We start from the raw sequence: 10,231 nt of genomic DNA on the forward strand, positions 1-10,231 counted from the left end.
TAGCACCCCATGGGCAGCCTCCACTTCCCCGTGATGTCCTATAGACCCACAACTCACGACCCATAAAGTTTTTTATTCTCTTTTGTTCTTTTTTTCCCCCCTTTTCATAAGGTGTAATCACTTTTACTCACTTTTCTTTGAATTTCTTCAGTTTAATTCACTTTGTATTTAGTTTTTAGTCACTTTTTGCTGACTTTTATACAAGTTGTATTCAGATTGCTTGCCTTTTTATTCTGTTTTTAGTGATCTGATTGGTCTGGGCTGGATATGGGGCCGGGGGGGGAGAATGCAAGTCCTGGAGGTGTTGTCTGTGGTGTGGGAGGTGTGGGGTTAATAAAGGCCTCGGGGTGTTGTCTGTGCTGTGGGGGAGCTGTGGGAGGTGTGGGGTTAATAAAGGCCTCCTCCAGAAAAAAAAAAAAAGATTAAAAAAATATTTAAAATAATGGTCTAAGTAAACAAAATAATGACTTCAGATGAGCAGTCAATGACCCTAATTAATTAAGCAAAATAATGCTAATTGCCTAAAATTTTTTATTAAAAAAAAAAATACTTTTTAGGTGTTTCCTGCCATGCCTGCAAGACCAGGATAATTTTTTTTTCCTGAAAAAAACTAATTAGCTCAAAAATTCTGTTACTCAGTTAAGCAAACTGATAAATTGATTAAGCTCATTAATTCACCTCATCCATCCATTAAATGACCTATTTATTATGCTAATTAGCTTTTTTTGTTTGTTTTTCGGCTCACCCCCCTCCCCCCAAAAGGTTAATTAGAATAAAAATCTATTTAAAATAATCAACTAAGGAAACAAAATAGTACAATGTCAATGAACCTAATTAATATATTAAGCAAAATAATTATAATTGTAAAAAAATAGTTTTAATTTCTTTTTTTTTTTTCCGTTTTTTGCTGGTGTGCCCGCAGGACCAGGAAAATTTTTTTTTTTTCTTGAGAAAAATCTTGTTAGCTCAAAATAATTCTGTTATTTAATTGGTTAAGCAAACAAATTAAATGAATAACTTGATTAGTAAAGCTCATTATCAGTTCACCTAATTAAGCCAATGAATGAGCTACTGATTATGCTAATTAGCCAAAATCTTTTGTTTTCACCTACATTCTTTTGTTTCTTGGTCACGCCCCCAGCCCAAGCCCCTCCCCCAGCCCCCTCTGCCCGGCCCTGCCCACGCAGCCCAAACTCCTGCCCCCAAATCACTGATTGCATAAACAATTCAATTAAAATAATCACTGAAGAGAACAAAACACTCAGTAGTCACTGACCCTCAGTAATGAATGTAGCAAAATGATGATGCCCCTCACCTAAAAAGCGTTTTCCGACTTTAAAAGTTTTCGTTTTTTTCCAACGTACACACACACAGGAGCAGGAAATGTTTTTTTCACTGAGAAAATTTATTCTTTCAGCAAAATTAATGAATTGCATAAAAAGCGGGTGGGGGCTGTGCTGGTGACGTGTCCACGGGGTGTGGGTAGGGAGAGAGTAGGGTGAATGGGAGGGGGGGTGTCGGGGTGTGTGTGAGTTTATTTGAGTGGGGGTGGGGGTGTGCATGTGTGTGTATAGGGGGGTCTGTGAGTGGGGATGTGTGTGCGTGCATGTTTGTGTGTGTGAGTGGGGTGTGTGAGCAGGGTATGTGTGTGTCGGGGTGCAAGTGTGTGTGGGGGGATGTTTGTGTGGGTGTTTGTATGGGACATGTGAGTGGTGTGCACGCGTGTGTGTGGGGGGTGACTGAGTGGGGAGGTGTGTGTGACGGGGGGGTGTATGTAGAGGGCGTTTGTGTGTTTGGGGGGTGAGTGTGGGGTGTGTGTCAGGTGGTGTGTCTGGGGGGATGTGTGTGTGGGGGTTTCTTTGCATGTGTGGTGTAGAAGGCTGTGTGCTTGGGGCTGTGTCTGGGGGGGGGTGTGGAGGAGGTTGTGTCTGGCTGGTGTGCATGTTTGTGTCTATGGGGGGTGTGTTAGTTTGTAGGGGGTGCGTCTGCTTGTGGGTGAGTATGGGGTGTGTGTCGGGGTGTGTCTGACTGGGGGATGTGTGTAGAGGGGTGAGGGGTGGGGGTGTGTGTCTAGGGGGTGGTGTGCGTGTTCGTGTGTGGAGGGGGGTGTGTGTGGGGGGGGCTGTGTCTGGGGGTGTTGTGCAGAAGGTTGTGTCTGAGCGGTGTGTTCACGTTTCTGTCTATGGGGGGGGTGTGTTTGGGGAGACATGTTGGAGTGGGGTGTGTGTGTGCGCGTTTGGGGGTGTGGGGTGTTTGAGTGAATGCGTGTGTGGGGTGGTGTGTGTGTTCGGGGAATGCCTCAGGGGGTTGTGTCCGGGGGTGTGCATGCGTGGAGGGGTGTGAGTGGGGGCTGTGTGTGAGGCTGTGCCGGGGGGGTTGAGCGGAGGGGGGGAGTGGGCTGTGCATGTTTGTGTCTATGGGGTGTGTCTAGGGGTGGGGGGGGTGTTGGGGGGGTTGTCTATGGGGGAGGTGTGTGTGGGCATGGAAGAGTGTGTGTCGGGATGCATGTGAGGGGTGTGTGGAAGTGCGTGTGTGCATGCATGTATGGGGCATGTGTGAGTGGGAGTTGTGTGTACGTGTTTTTGTGTATGGAGAGTGTGTGTGGGGGCGTCTGTGTTTCGGGTGGGTGTGGGTGTGTTGGTGGGGCAGGTGGGAGGAGTGTGTAAGAGGGGCTGCGTGGGTGCGGGGTGTTAGTGAGTGGGGGGGGTGGGCGGGTGGGAATTGTTTATAGGGGGGTGTGTGACAGGGCTGTGTGCGTGTGCCGTTTGTGTGCTGTGTGTGTGGGGAGTGTGACTGGGGGGGTGTGTGCATGTTCGTGTGAGTAGGGGGTGTGTTTGTGTGGGGGGTCTGAATGCATATTTGTGTGTATGTGGGTGGCTGTTCGCGTGTATGGCATGTGAGGATGTGCATGTGGGAGTATGCATGGGTGGGGTGTGTGTAGCAGGGGTCTGCATGTGGAGTTTGTATGGTATGTGGGGGGGGCGGGACTATGTTTGGGGGAGTGTTTGTGTGCAGAGGGATGTGTGGGGCAGTGTGTGCATGGAGGGTGTGTGCGTGTATTTGCGTGAGTGGGCGGTGTGCATGTATGGTCTGGGGATGTGTTTGCATGTGCAGGGGGTGGTGTGCGTGTAAGGGTGTGAGTGCGGGGGGGTTTGTGGGAATTGTGAGTGGGGGTGCATGTGTGTGTGGGGCATGTGTGAGTGGGGGCTGTGTGTTAAGGGGGTGTGCGTGTTTGGGGGGTGGGGTGTGTGGGGGCGCATGTGCATGTTTGTGTGTATGTGGGGTTGGGGGTTGTTTCTAGGGGTTGTGTGTCTGAGGGCTGTGTGAGTGGGGGGGGCGCCTCTGTTTCGGAGGGGGTGTGTGTGCATGTGTGTGTGGGGGGTGTTTCTTGGCGGGGTGTTTGTGTAGGGGGTGGGGTCGTGAGTTGGGGGGTGTTTGTGGGTGTTGTGAGAGTGGGGCAGTGCGCGTGTTTGTGAGTGGGGATTGTGCATTTGGGGGTTGTTTGTAGGGGGTGTGTGTGCGTTTGTGTGTGGAGGGGTGTGAGAGAATGGTGTGCGTGGGTGAGATGTGTGGCAGGGGTGTGGGTGTGCAGTTTGTGTGCGATTGGTGTGTGGGGGTGTTTCTCGGGGTGTGTGAGTTAGGGGGCTGGTTTTGGAGATTGTGTGATTGGGGTGTGTGTGGGCAGGGTGTGTGTAGGGGGTGTGTGTGTGCGTTTGTGGTGGGTGCATCTGCTTGTGTGTGCATGGGGGGGGTGGGGTGTATGCTTGTGGGGGGTGCGTGTGAGTGTGTGTTTGTGGGGGTTGTGTGAGTGGGGGGCGTGTGTGGATTGTGGTAAAAGGGGGTATGCATGGGGCTGTGTCTGGGGGGTGGTCTGAGTTGAGTGTGCATGTTTCTGCCTGGGGGGTGTGCGTGGCAGGGGTGTAGGGGTGTGAGTAGGGGGATGTGTCTGTTTACAGGGTGTGCGTGGGAAGTGTGTGTGGGGGGGTGTGTGTTTGTATGGGGGTGCATGCGTGAGTGCATGCGTATGGAGCATGTGTCAGTGGAGGCTGTGTGTTCAGGGGGCGTGCGTGTGGGGTGTGGGTGCATGTTTGTATGTGGGGTAGGGGGGCGTGTTTGTAGGGGTTCTGTGAGGGCTGTGTGAGTGGGGAGGCATCTGTTTCGGGGGGGTGTTTGTGGGTGTTGTGAGAGTGGGGCAGCGTGTGGGGGCATCTCTGTGGGTGGGTGCATGTTAGTCGGGGTTGTGCATTTGAGGGTGGTTGTAGGGGTGTGTGTGTGCGTGCTTGTGTGTGGAGGGGTGTGAGGGAAAGGTGCGTAGGCGAGGTGTGTGTGGCAGGGGCGTGGGTGTGTGGAGTTTGTGTGCGTATGGTGTGTAGGGGGGTGTTGGTGGGGGTGTGTGTAGGGGGTTGTGTCTGGCATTTTTGTGTGTATTTGAGCGGGGGTGTGTGCTTGTGGGGTGTGTGTACAAGTGTATGGTGTGTGGGGGTGTTTGGGTGTGTAGTGCATTTGCATGTGGAGTGTGTGTATATGTATTTGTGTGAGTGGGGTGTGTGCGTGTGTGGGGAGAGTGAGTGGAAAGCATGTGCTCGGGGTGTGTATGTGTGGGGGGGTGTTTGTGCAGGTTGTGTGTGTGTGCGCGCGTATGTGCATGGTCATGAATGGGGGCGTGCATGTGCGGGGCATGTGTGTTCATGTGTGTGGGGTGAGTCGGGGTTGGTGTTTGTGTGGAGGAGTGCAAGTGGGGGGGTGTGTGGGGGGGAGAATGTGCATATGAGTGGGGGGGGTGTGTGTGAGGGGGTGTTTGGGGGTGTGTGCGAGAGGGGGCTTCTTTGTGAAGAGTGTGTGTGGGGAGGTGGGGGTGCATGAGTAGGGGGGCCTTGGGAGTGTGCATGCACGCGTGTGTGTGGAGGTGGGTGTGTGAGTGTGGGGGTGCGTGCGGGGGTCGTGTGCGGGCTGCTGTTAGCCTATATAGGGGTGTGTGTGGGGGGGGTTCCTTTGGAGTAGGGGGGGTGCATGCGCATGGGGTCTCAGCTTGGGGCAGGATGGCCGATGGTGCTGGGTGGGATGGGGAGGTGTGGCTTGGTTAGGGGCGTGGCCAGGGTCTGGGCGGGGCTAGTAAAAGGCCGTGGGTGTGTCCATAGTAAGGGCGTGGCCACGGTCAGCGATACCAAGGCATATAAGTGGGGCTAGTGTGCGGCTGGGGGCGTGGCCAGGGTGGGGGTCACCAGCCCCTTGGGCTGGGGTTTGCATGGTCACATGAGAGGGTGGGCGGAACCTACCTGCAGCTGAGGCTGGCGTCACCGCAGGGGGCGTGCCATTGGCTGCTTGGCTGCTCCTAGGTCTGAGGTGGAACACCCCCCGGACACACCCCCCCCCCCCGAACCCAACCCCAAGACCACAGCAGTACACACCCCACACAGGCTTTAGACCTGCGCCCCCTGTGTTGACCACACCTCCACCCCTCACCACGGCCACGCCCAGCCTGGAGCACACCTGCACCAGAATCCACACCCCTTCTCCCACCTCCATCCACCCCAACAGAGGCCTCATCCCCTCTTGCCCCCCCCAACCCTGCACAATCCCCCATTAGCCCCGCCCACATCAAAGACCACACGGTTAGGACTTTATTAACGCCAGAACCAGCCCACCGTCATCATCATGTCATCGTGACGTGATGACCATAGGGGCCCTAGGAGTCTCTAGCAACTGCTGCGTACCCCTGCTGCGGGGTTATAGGGGCTGGGGGGCTCTATAACTTCCTCTAGGTCCGTAAGGGCATTTAAACCCCAAGAATGTTACTAAAGGTAGATGAAAAGCAAAGACAGTAGAAGAAAAAAGATTAGTAAGAAATCAAATAAATAAAACTGAGTAAAGACAACAAAAAAGAAGAACGTGATTACAAAGCAAATAAAAAGGAATAAAAGTGAACAAGACTGAACAAATTGCAAATAACAGTGAAAGAAAGTTCATTAAGAAAAAAGTGAATGTCAATCAAAAAAATCGTTCCTGAGGTACTTAAGGGGCACAACGGGGCAGTAAAGGGCCTATGCGGTACCACAGTGGCTGATGATGGTGTCCTTGCAGTCCTGGTGATGTCAGAACACCTGTCTGGGGGTCACTACGGTGTGTCCATGGTTTGCTCACATTTGCTCTGGAGTGTCCATGGGACTCTCTGGGCTCCTATAGGATGTCTACAGGGAATCTCCAAGGCTGGGGGGTCCGTACAGGATCTACTGCAGTCTATGGGGCTCTATGGGGCATCCAGGGATTGCTCTGCGCTGGTATGGGATATCCTAAAAAGGAAAAAAAAGTTAATGTAAGTGACTAAATCCAATTTAAAGATAACTGAAAAACACTTTGGGGCACTTAGGGACCTTCCATGGGGCTTCCTACAGGGGACCATGTCACCGATGATGTCATCACCGTCCAGGTGAAATTACGACACTTTTGGTCAATAAAAGCCATGGGGCGTGTGTTATGCATCTATAAGGAACTATGGGGCAGTGGGGAGGGGGCCTGTGGGGTGCTAGGTGGCAGTGCAGAGTGTCTGCACGGCTCTATGTATTGTCATGGGGCCATGTGTAGGTCAATAGGTATGAAGCAGTTGCAGTAGATTTCTGTGGGGTGTTTATGGGGGTCGTGGCTCACTATGGGGCTTTCAGAGCTCCCTATAGGGTGGTTGTGAAGTATCAATAGGTCGCATATGTCTCTATTGAACTGGACTGCAGTTAAAACAGGAATAAAGCTGAAAAGGGAATAAACATCAATGAAAATCAACCTGAATAAAACTCAATAAAAGTGAAATAAACGTGAATTAAAAAGAATCAAACGGAATGAACCTGAATAAATCTCCAAGAAAAGTGACTAGAAGTAAACTGAAGACCACCCGAAGTAACTAAAAAGCAAATAAATCTGAATAAAACCACATAAAAGTGAATTAAAAGCAAATCAAAGGAAAGTACATGTGAGTTCCAAAGTGAATAAAGGTGAATAAAAAGCCTGAAGAAACCTGCATAAAGTTTGTGGACAAAAGCTGTGGCCTTGCCAAAAGTACACAACCTACTGAGGACGCAGAAAAACTCCAGAATCTTTAAAAAAGACCCACGTCAGTCGCTGTGGGTCTCTATGGGATGTCTATAGGCTGTCTATCAGGCTGAGGGGGGCCCTACTGGGGAACTGAGGGGCCAGTCTATGGGGCTATACAGGTTTTCTTTGAATGTCCGTGGCGTGCTGAGGATGGCTATGGGGTGTCTATGAACATAAAAGAAAAACCAAAAGCAAGCAAACCTGAGTAAAATCCGGTTAAAAGTGAATGAGAGTGAAAAAGAAAAAATGAATGAAAGAAAGGGAATAAAAAAAAATCAGCTGGTGCTGGGGTACTTCTGGGTTGCGGAGGAGAGCAGCTCGGGCCCTATGGGGCACTTGGGGGCCCTACAAGACACTATTATCTCATTGGTGATGCTGATGATGTCGTCATGGTGCTGGTGACATCATGACGCCAGGAGTCAATAAAAGCTGAGGGACACGGGTTGTGGGTCTATAGGGCACTATGGGGCTGGTGTTGGGGTGTCTACCGGTCGCTGTAGGGTACCCATTGGATGTCACTGGGGCACCATGAGGCAGTGTGGGGGTCACTGTGGGTCTCACCTCTGCGGGGGGCTCAGTTCGATCCTAAGGCTGGGCCTGGTGCAGTCGCTCCAGCTCGATTAAACTGGACTGCAGTTAAATGAAACAGGAATCAAGCTGAAAAGTGAATAAACACCAATGAGAGTCAATAAACACCAATGAGAGTCAATAAACACCAATGAGAGTCAATAAACACCAATGAGAGTCAATAAACACCAATGAGAGTCAATAAACACCAATGAGAGTCAATAAACACCAATGAGAGTCAATAAACACCAATGAGAGTCAATAAAAGTGAATTAAATGTCAATGAAAAAGAACAAAAGGGAATAAGCCTGAATAAATCTCCAAGAAAAGCGAATAGAAGTGAACTGAAGACCACTCAAAGTAACTAAAAAGCAAATAAATCTGAATAAAACTGCATAAAGGTGAATTAAAAGTGAATCAAAAGCTAACACACATGAGTTCAAAGCTAAATACAAGTGAATAAAAAGCCTGAATAAAGCTGTGGAGAAAAGCTGTGTGGTGCTAGGGAGAGATTCTTCATTAGGGACTGTATTGACAGGACAAGGAGTAACAGGTTAAAACTTAAATGGGGGAAGTTTAGATTGGATATAAGGAAGAAATTCTTTCCTGTTTGGGTGGTGAGGCACACTGGAATGGGTTGCCCAGGGAGGTTGTGAATGCTCCATCCCTGGCGGTGTTCAAGGCCAGGTTGGACAAAGCCTTGGGTGACATGGTTTAGTGGGAGGTGTCCCTGCCCACGGCAGGGGGGTTGGAACCGGATGATCTTAAGGTCCTTTCCAACCCAAACTATTCCATGATTCTATTCTATTTCACTTTATCCAAATAAAGCTTTAAACTTCACTCTGACACACGAGCTGTTATCAAAAGCAGGTTTTCCCAACAAAGCTGAATAAAGAGTGATTAAAAGTAAATAGAACAGAACAAAAAACTGAGAAAAATTGAGCAAAAGTGAACATGCCTCAATAAAAAGTAAAAAAATACAAACAGAAGTGATTAATAACTGGAAAACACAGAAACAAAACCTGGGAAGTGTGACTAAAAAGGGAATATAAAGTGAATAAAAAGGGAAAAAGTTTAAAGTGGCTAAAAGTCAGTATTAAGTGAATATAACTCAATAAAAAACTGAGTAAGGGAATAAAAGTCAGCAAAAGTGTCAAAACCGCGACTAAAACTCAAAGAAATTTATACAATTGTATATAAACATGAAATAAGTAAAATGTGGTTAAATGCACTGATGATCCCGAAGTCACCTAGTTCCTTCCCTCCCCCCCTCCCGCCGCTCCTACAGCCGCTGCCGCTCCGGCCGCCCTCCTCCCTTGCCGCTCCTGCTACCACAGCTCCGGCAACCGCCGCCGCTGAGCGACACCCCCCCCCCCTCCCCCCCCCCTCGGCTACTCCCGCCGCTCTTTTACTCCCTCGCCACGGCCGCCGCAACTGCCCCTTCCGGCGCTGCCACCGGCCCTTCCCCACCGTTCCTGCCGCCGCCTCCCGAAACTCCCCCGCGCCGCTCCCGCCCCTACAGGCTTCCCAGCGCCGCTCCCGCCCCGCCTTTTACTACCTCGTCCGTCGCCGCCGCTGCCGCCGTTTCCCACACCCCTGCCACTGCTGACGAAAAAATGGCTGCCACCCCCCCCCCCCCCCCCCTTTTATAACCTCGCCCTCTCCCGCCTCCCAGCCAATCACGGCGCCGTCCGCCTCACAGCGAGGGCGGGACCTGGAGACGGAGGGTCACCGTCGTCCAATCCCTGGACGCCTCTCCCTTAGCGACAGCGCGCACCTGAGGGGACGCTTTCTCGCCTAGCGACCGGCGGCCAATTAGCGGTGTCCCTCGGTGTGAGGGAGTGACGGCGACAGTCAGGGATGAAGGAGAAGAGGGCGGCGGCGGAGGGACCAGAACTGGTGCGCGACCACATGCCTCCCATTACCCCCTATTACCCCCCCATTGCCCCACCATTTCGCCACTGCCCTGTATTAGAACCACAGAATCACAGAAGAGTTAGGGTTGGAAAGCACCTTAGGCTCATGCACTTTCAAGCACCCTCCCATGGGCAGAGCCAGAATTTTTACTGCACTGCTTGGCACAGCACAGCATGAATCGGCACGGTACAAATGGGGTACACATGGGCAAGAATACGTAAGAAATAGCCCAAACTGGCTTAAAACTGGCGGGAAATAGGCAAAAATAGAAGTGGTGATAATTTTCTTAAAAATAACAAAAAAAGACTTAAAATGGGTTAGAAATGGACAAAATAGGGTTAAGAATGGCCAAAAATGGTTTGAACCAAGTTAGGAAAGCGCAAAAATGGGTCAGAAATGGCAAGAAATTGCTAAGAACAGGATGAAAAGGGTTTGGAAATGAGCAAAACATCCTAAAAAGACTTAGAACTTGCTAAAAAAGGGTTAGAAATAGGTCAAGCCATTTTAGAAACAGCTGAGAAAACCTTAAAACAGGTTAGAAATAGCAAGGAACTGTTCAAAAATAGCCAAAAAACACTTAAAAAAGGTAAAAAGTGGGCAAAAGTAAGATACAAGTGGCCATCAATTGTTTAAAATTGGCAAACAAGACTTAAAATGGGTTAGC

This window comes from Pezoporus flaviventris, unplaced genomic scaffold, assembly GCF_033815535.1.
Source record: "Pezoporus flaviventris isolate CSIRO_AGI_PZ_B2104156 unplaced genomic scaffold, CSIRO_AGI_Pfla_v1 ptg000012l, whole genome shotgun sequence".
Taxonomy (NCBI): domain Eukaryota; kingdom Metazoa; phylum Chordata; class Aves; order Psittaciformes; family Psittacidae; genus Pezoporus; species Pezoporus flaviventris.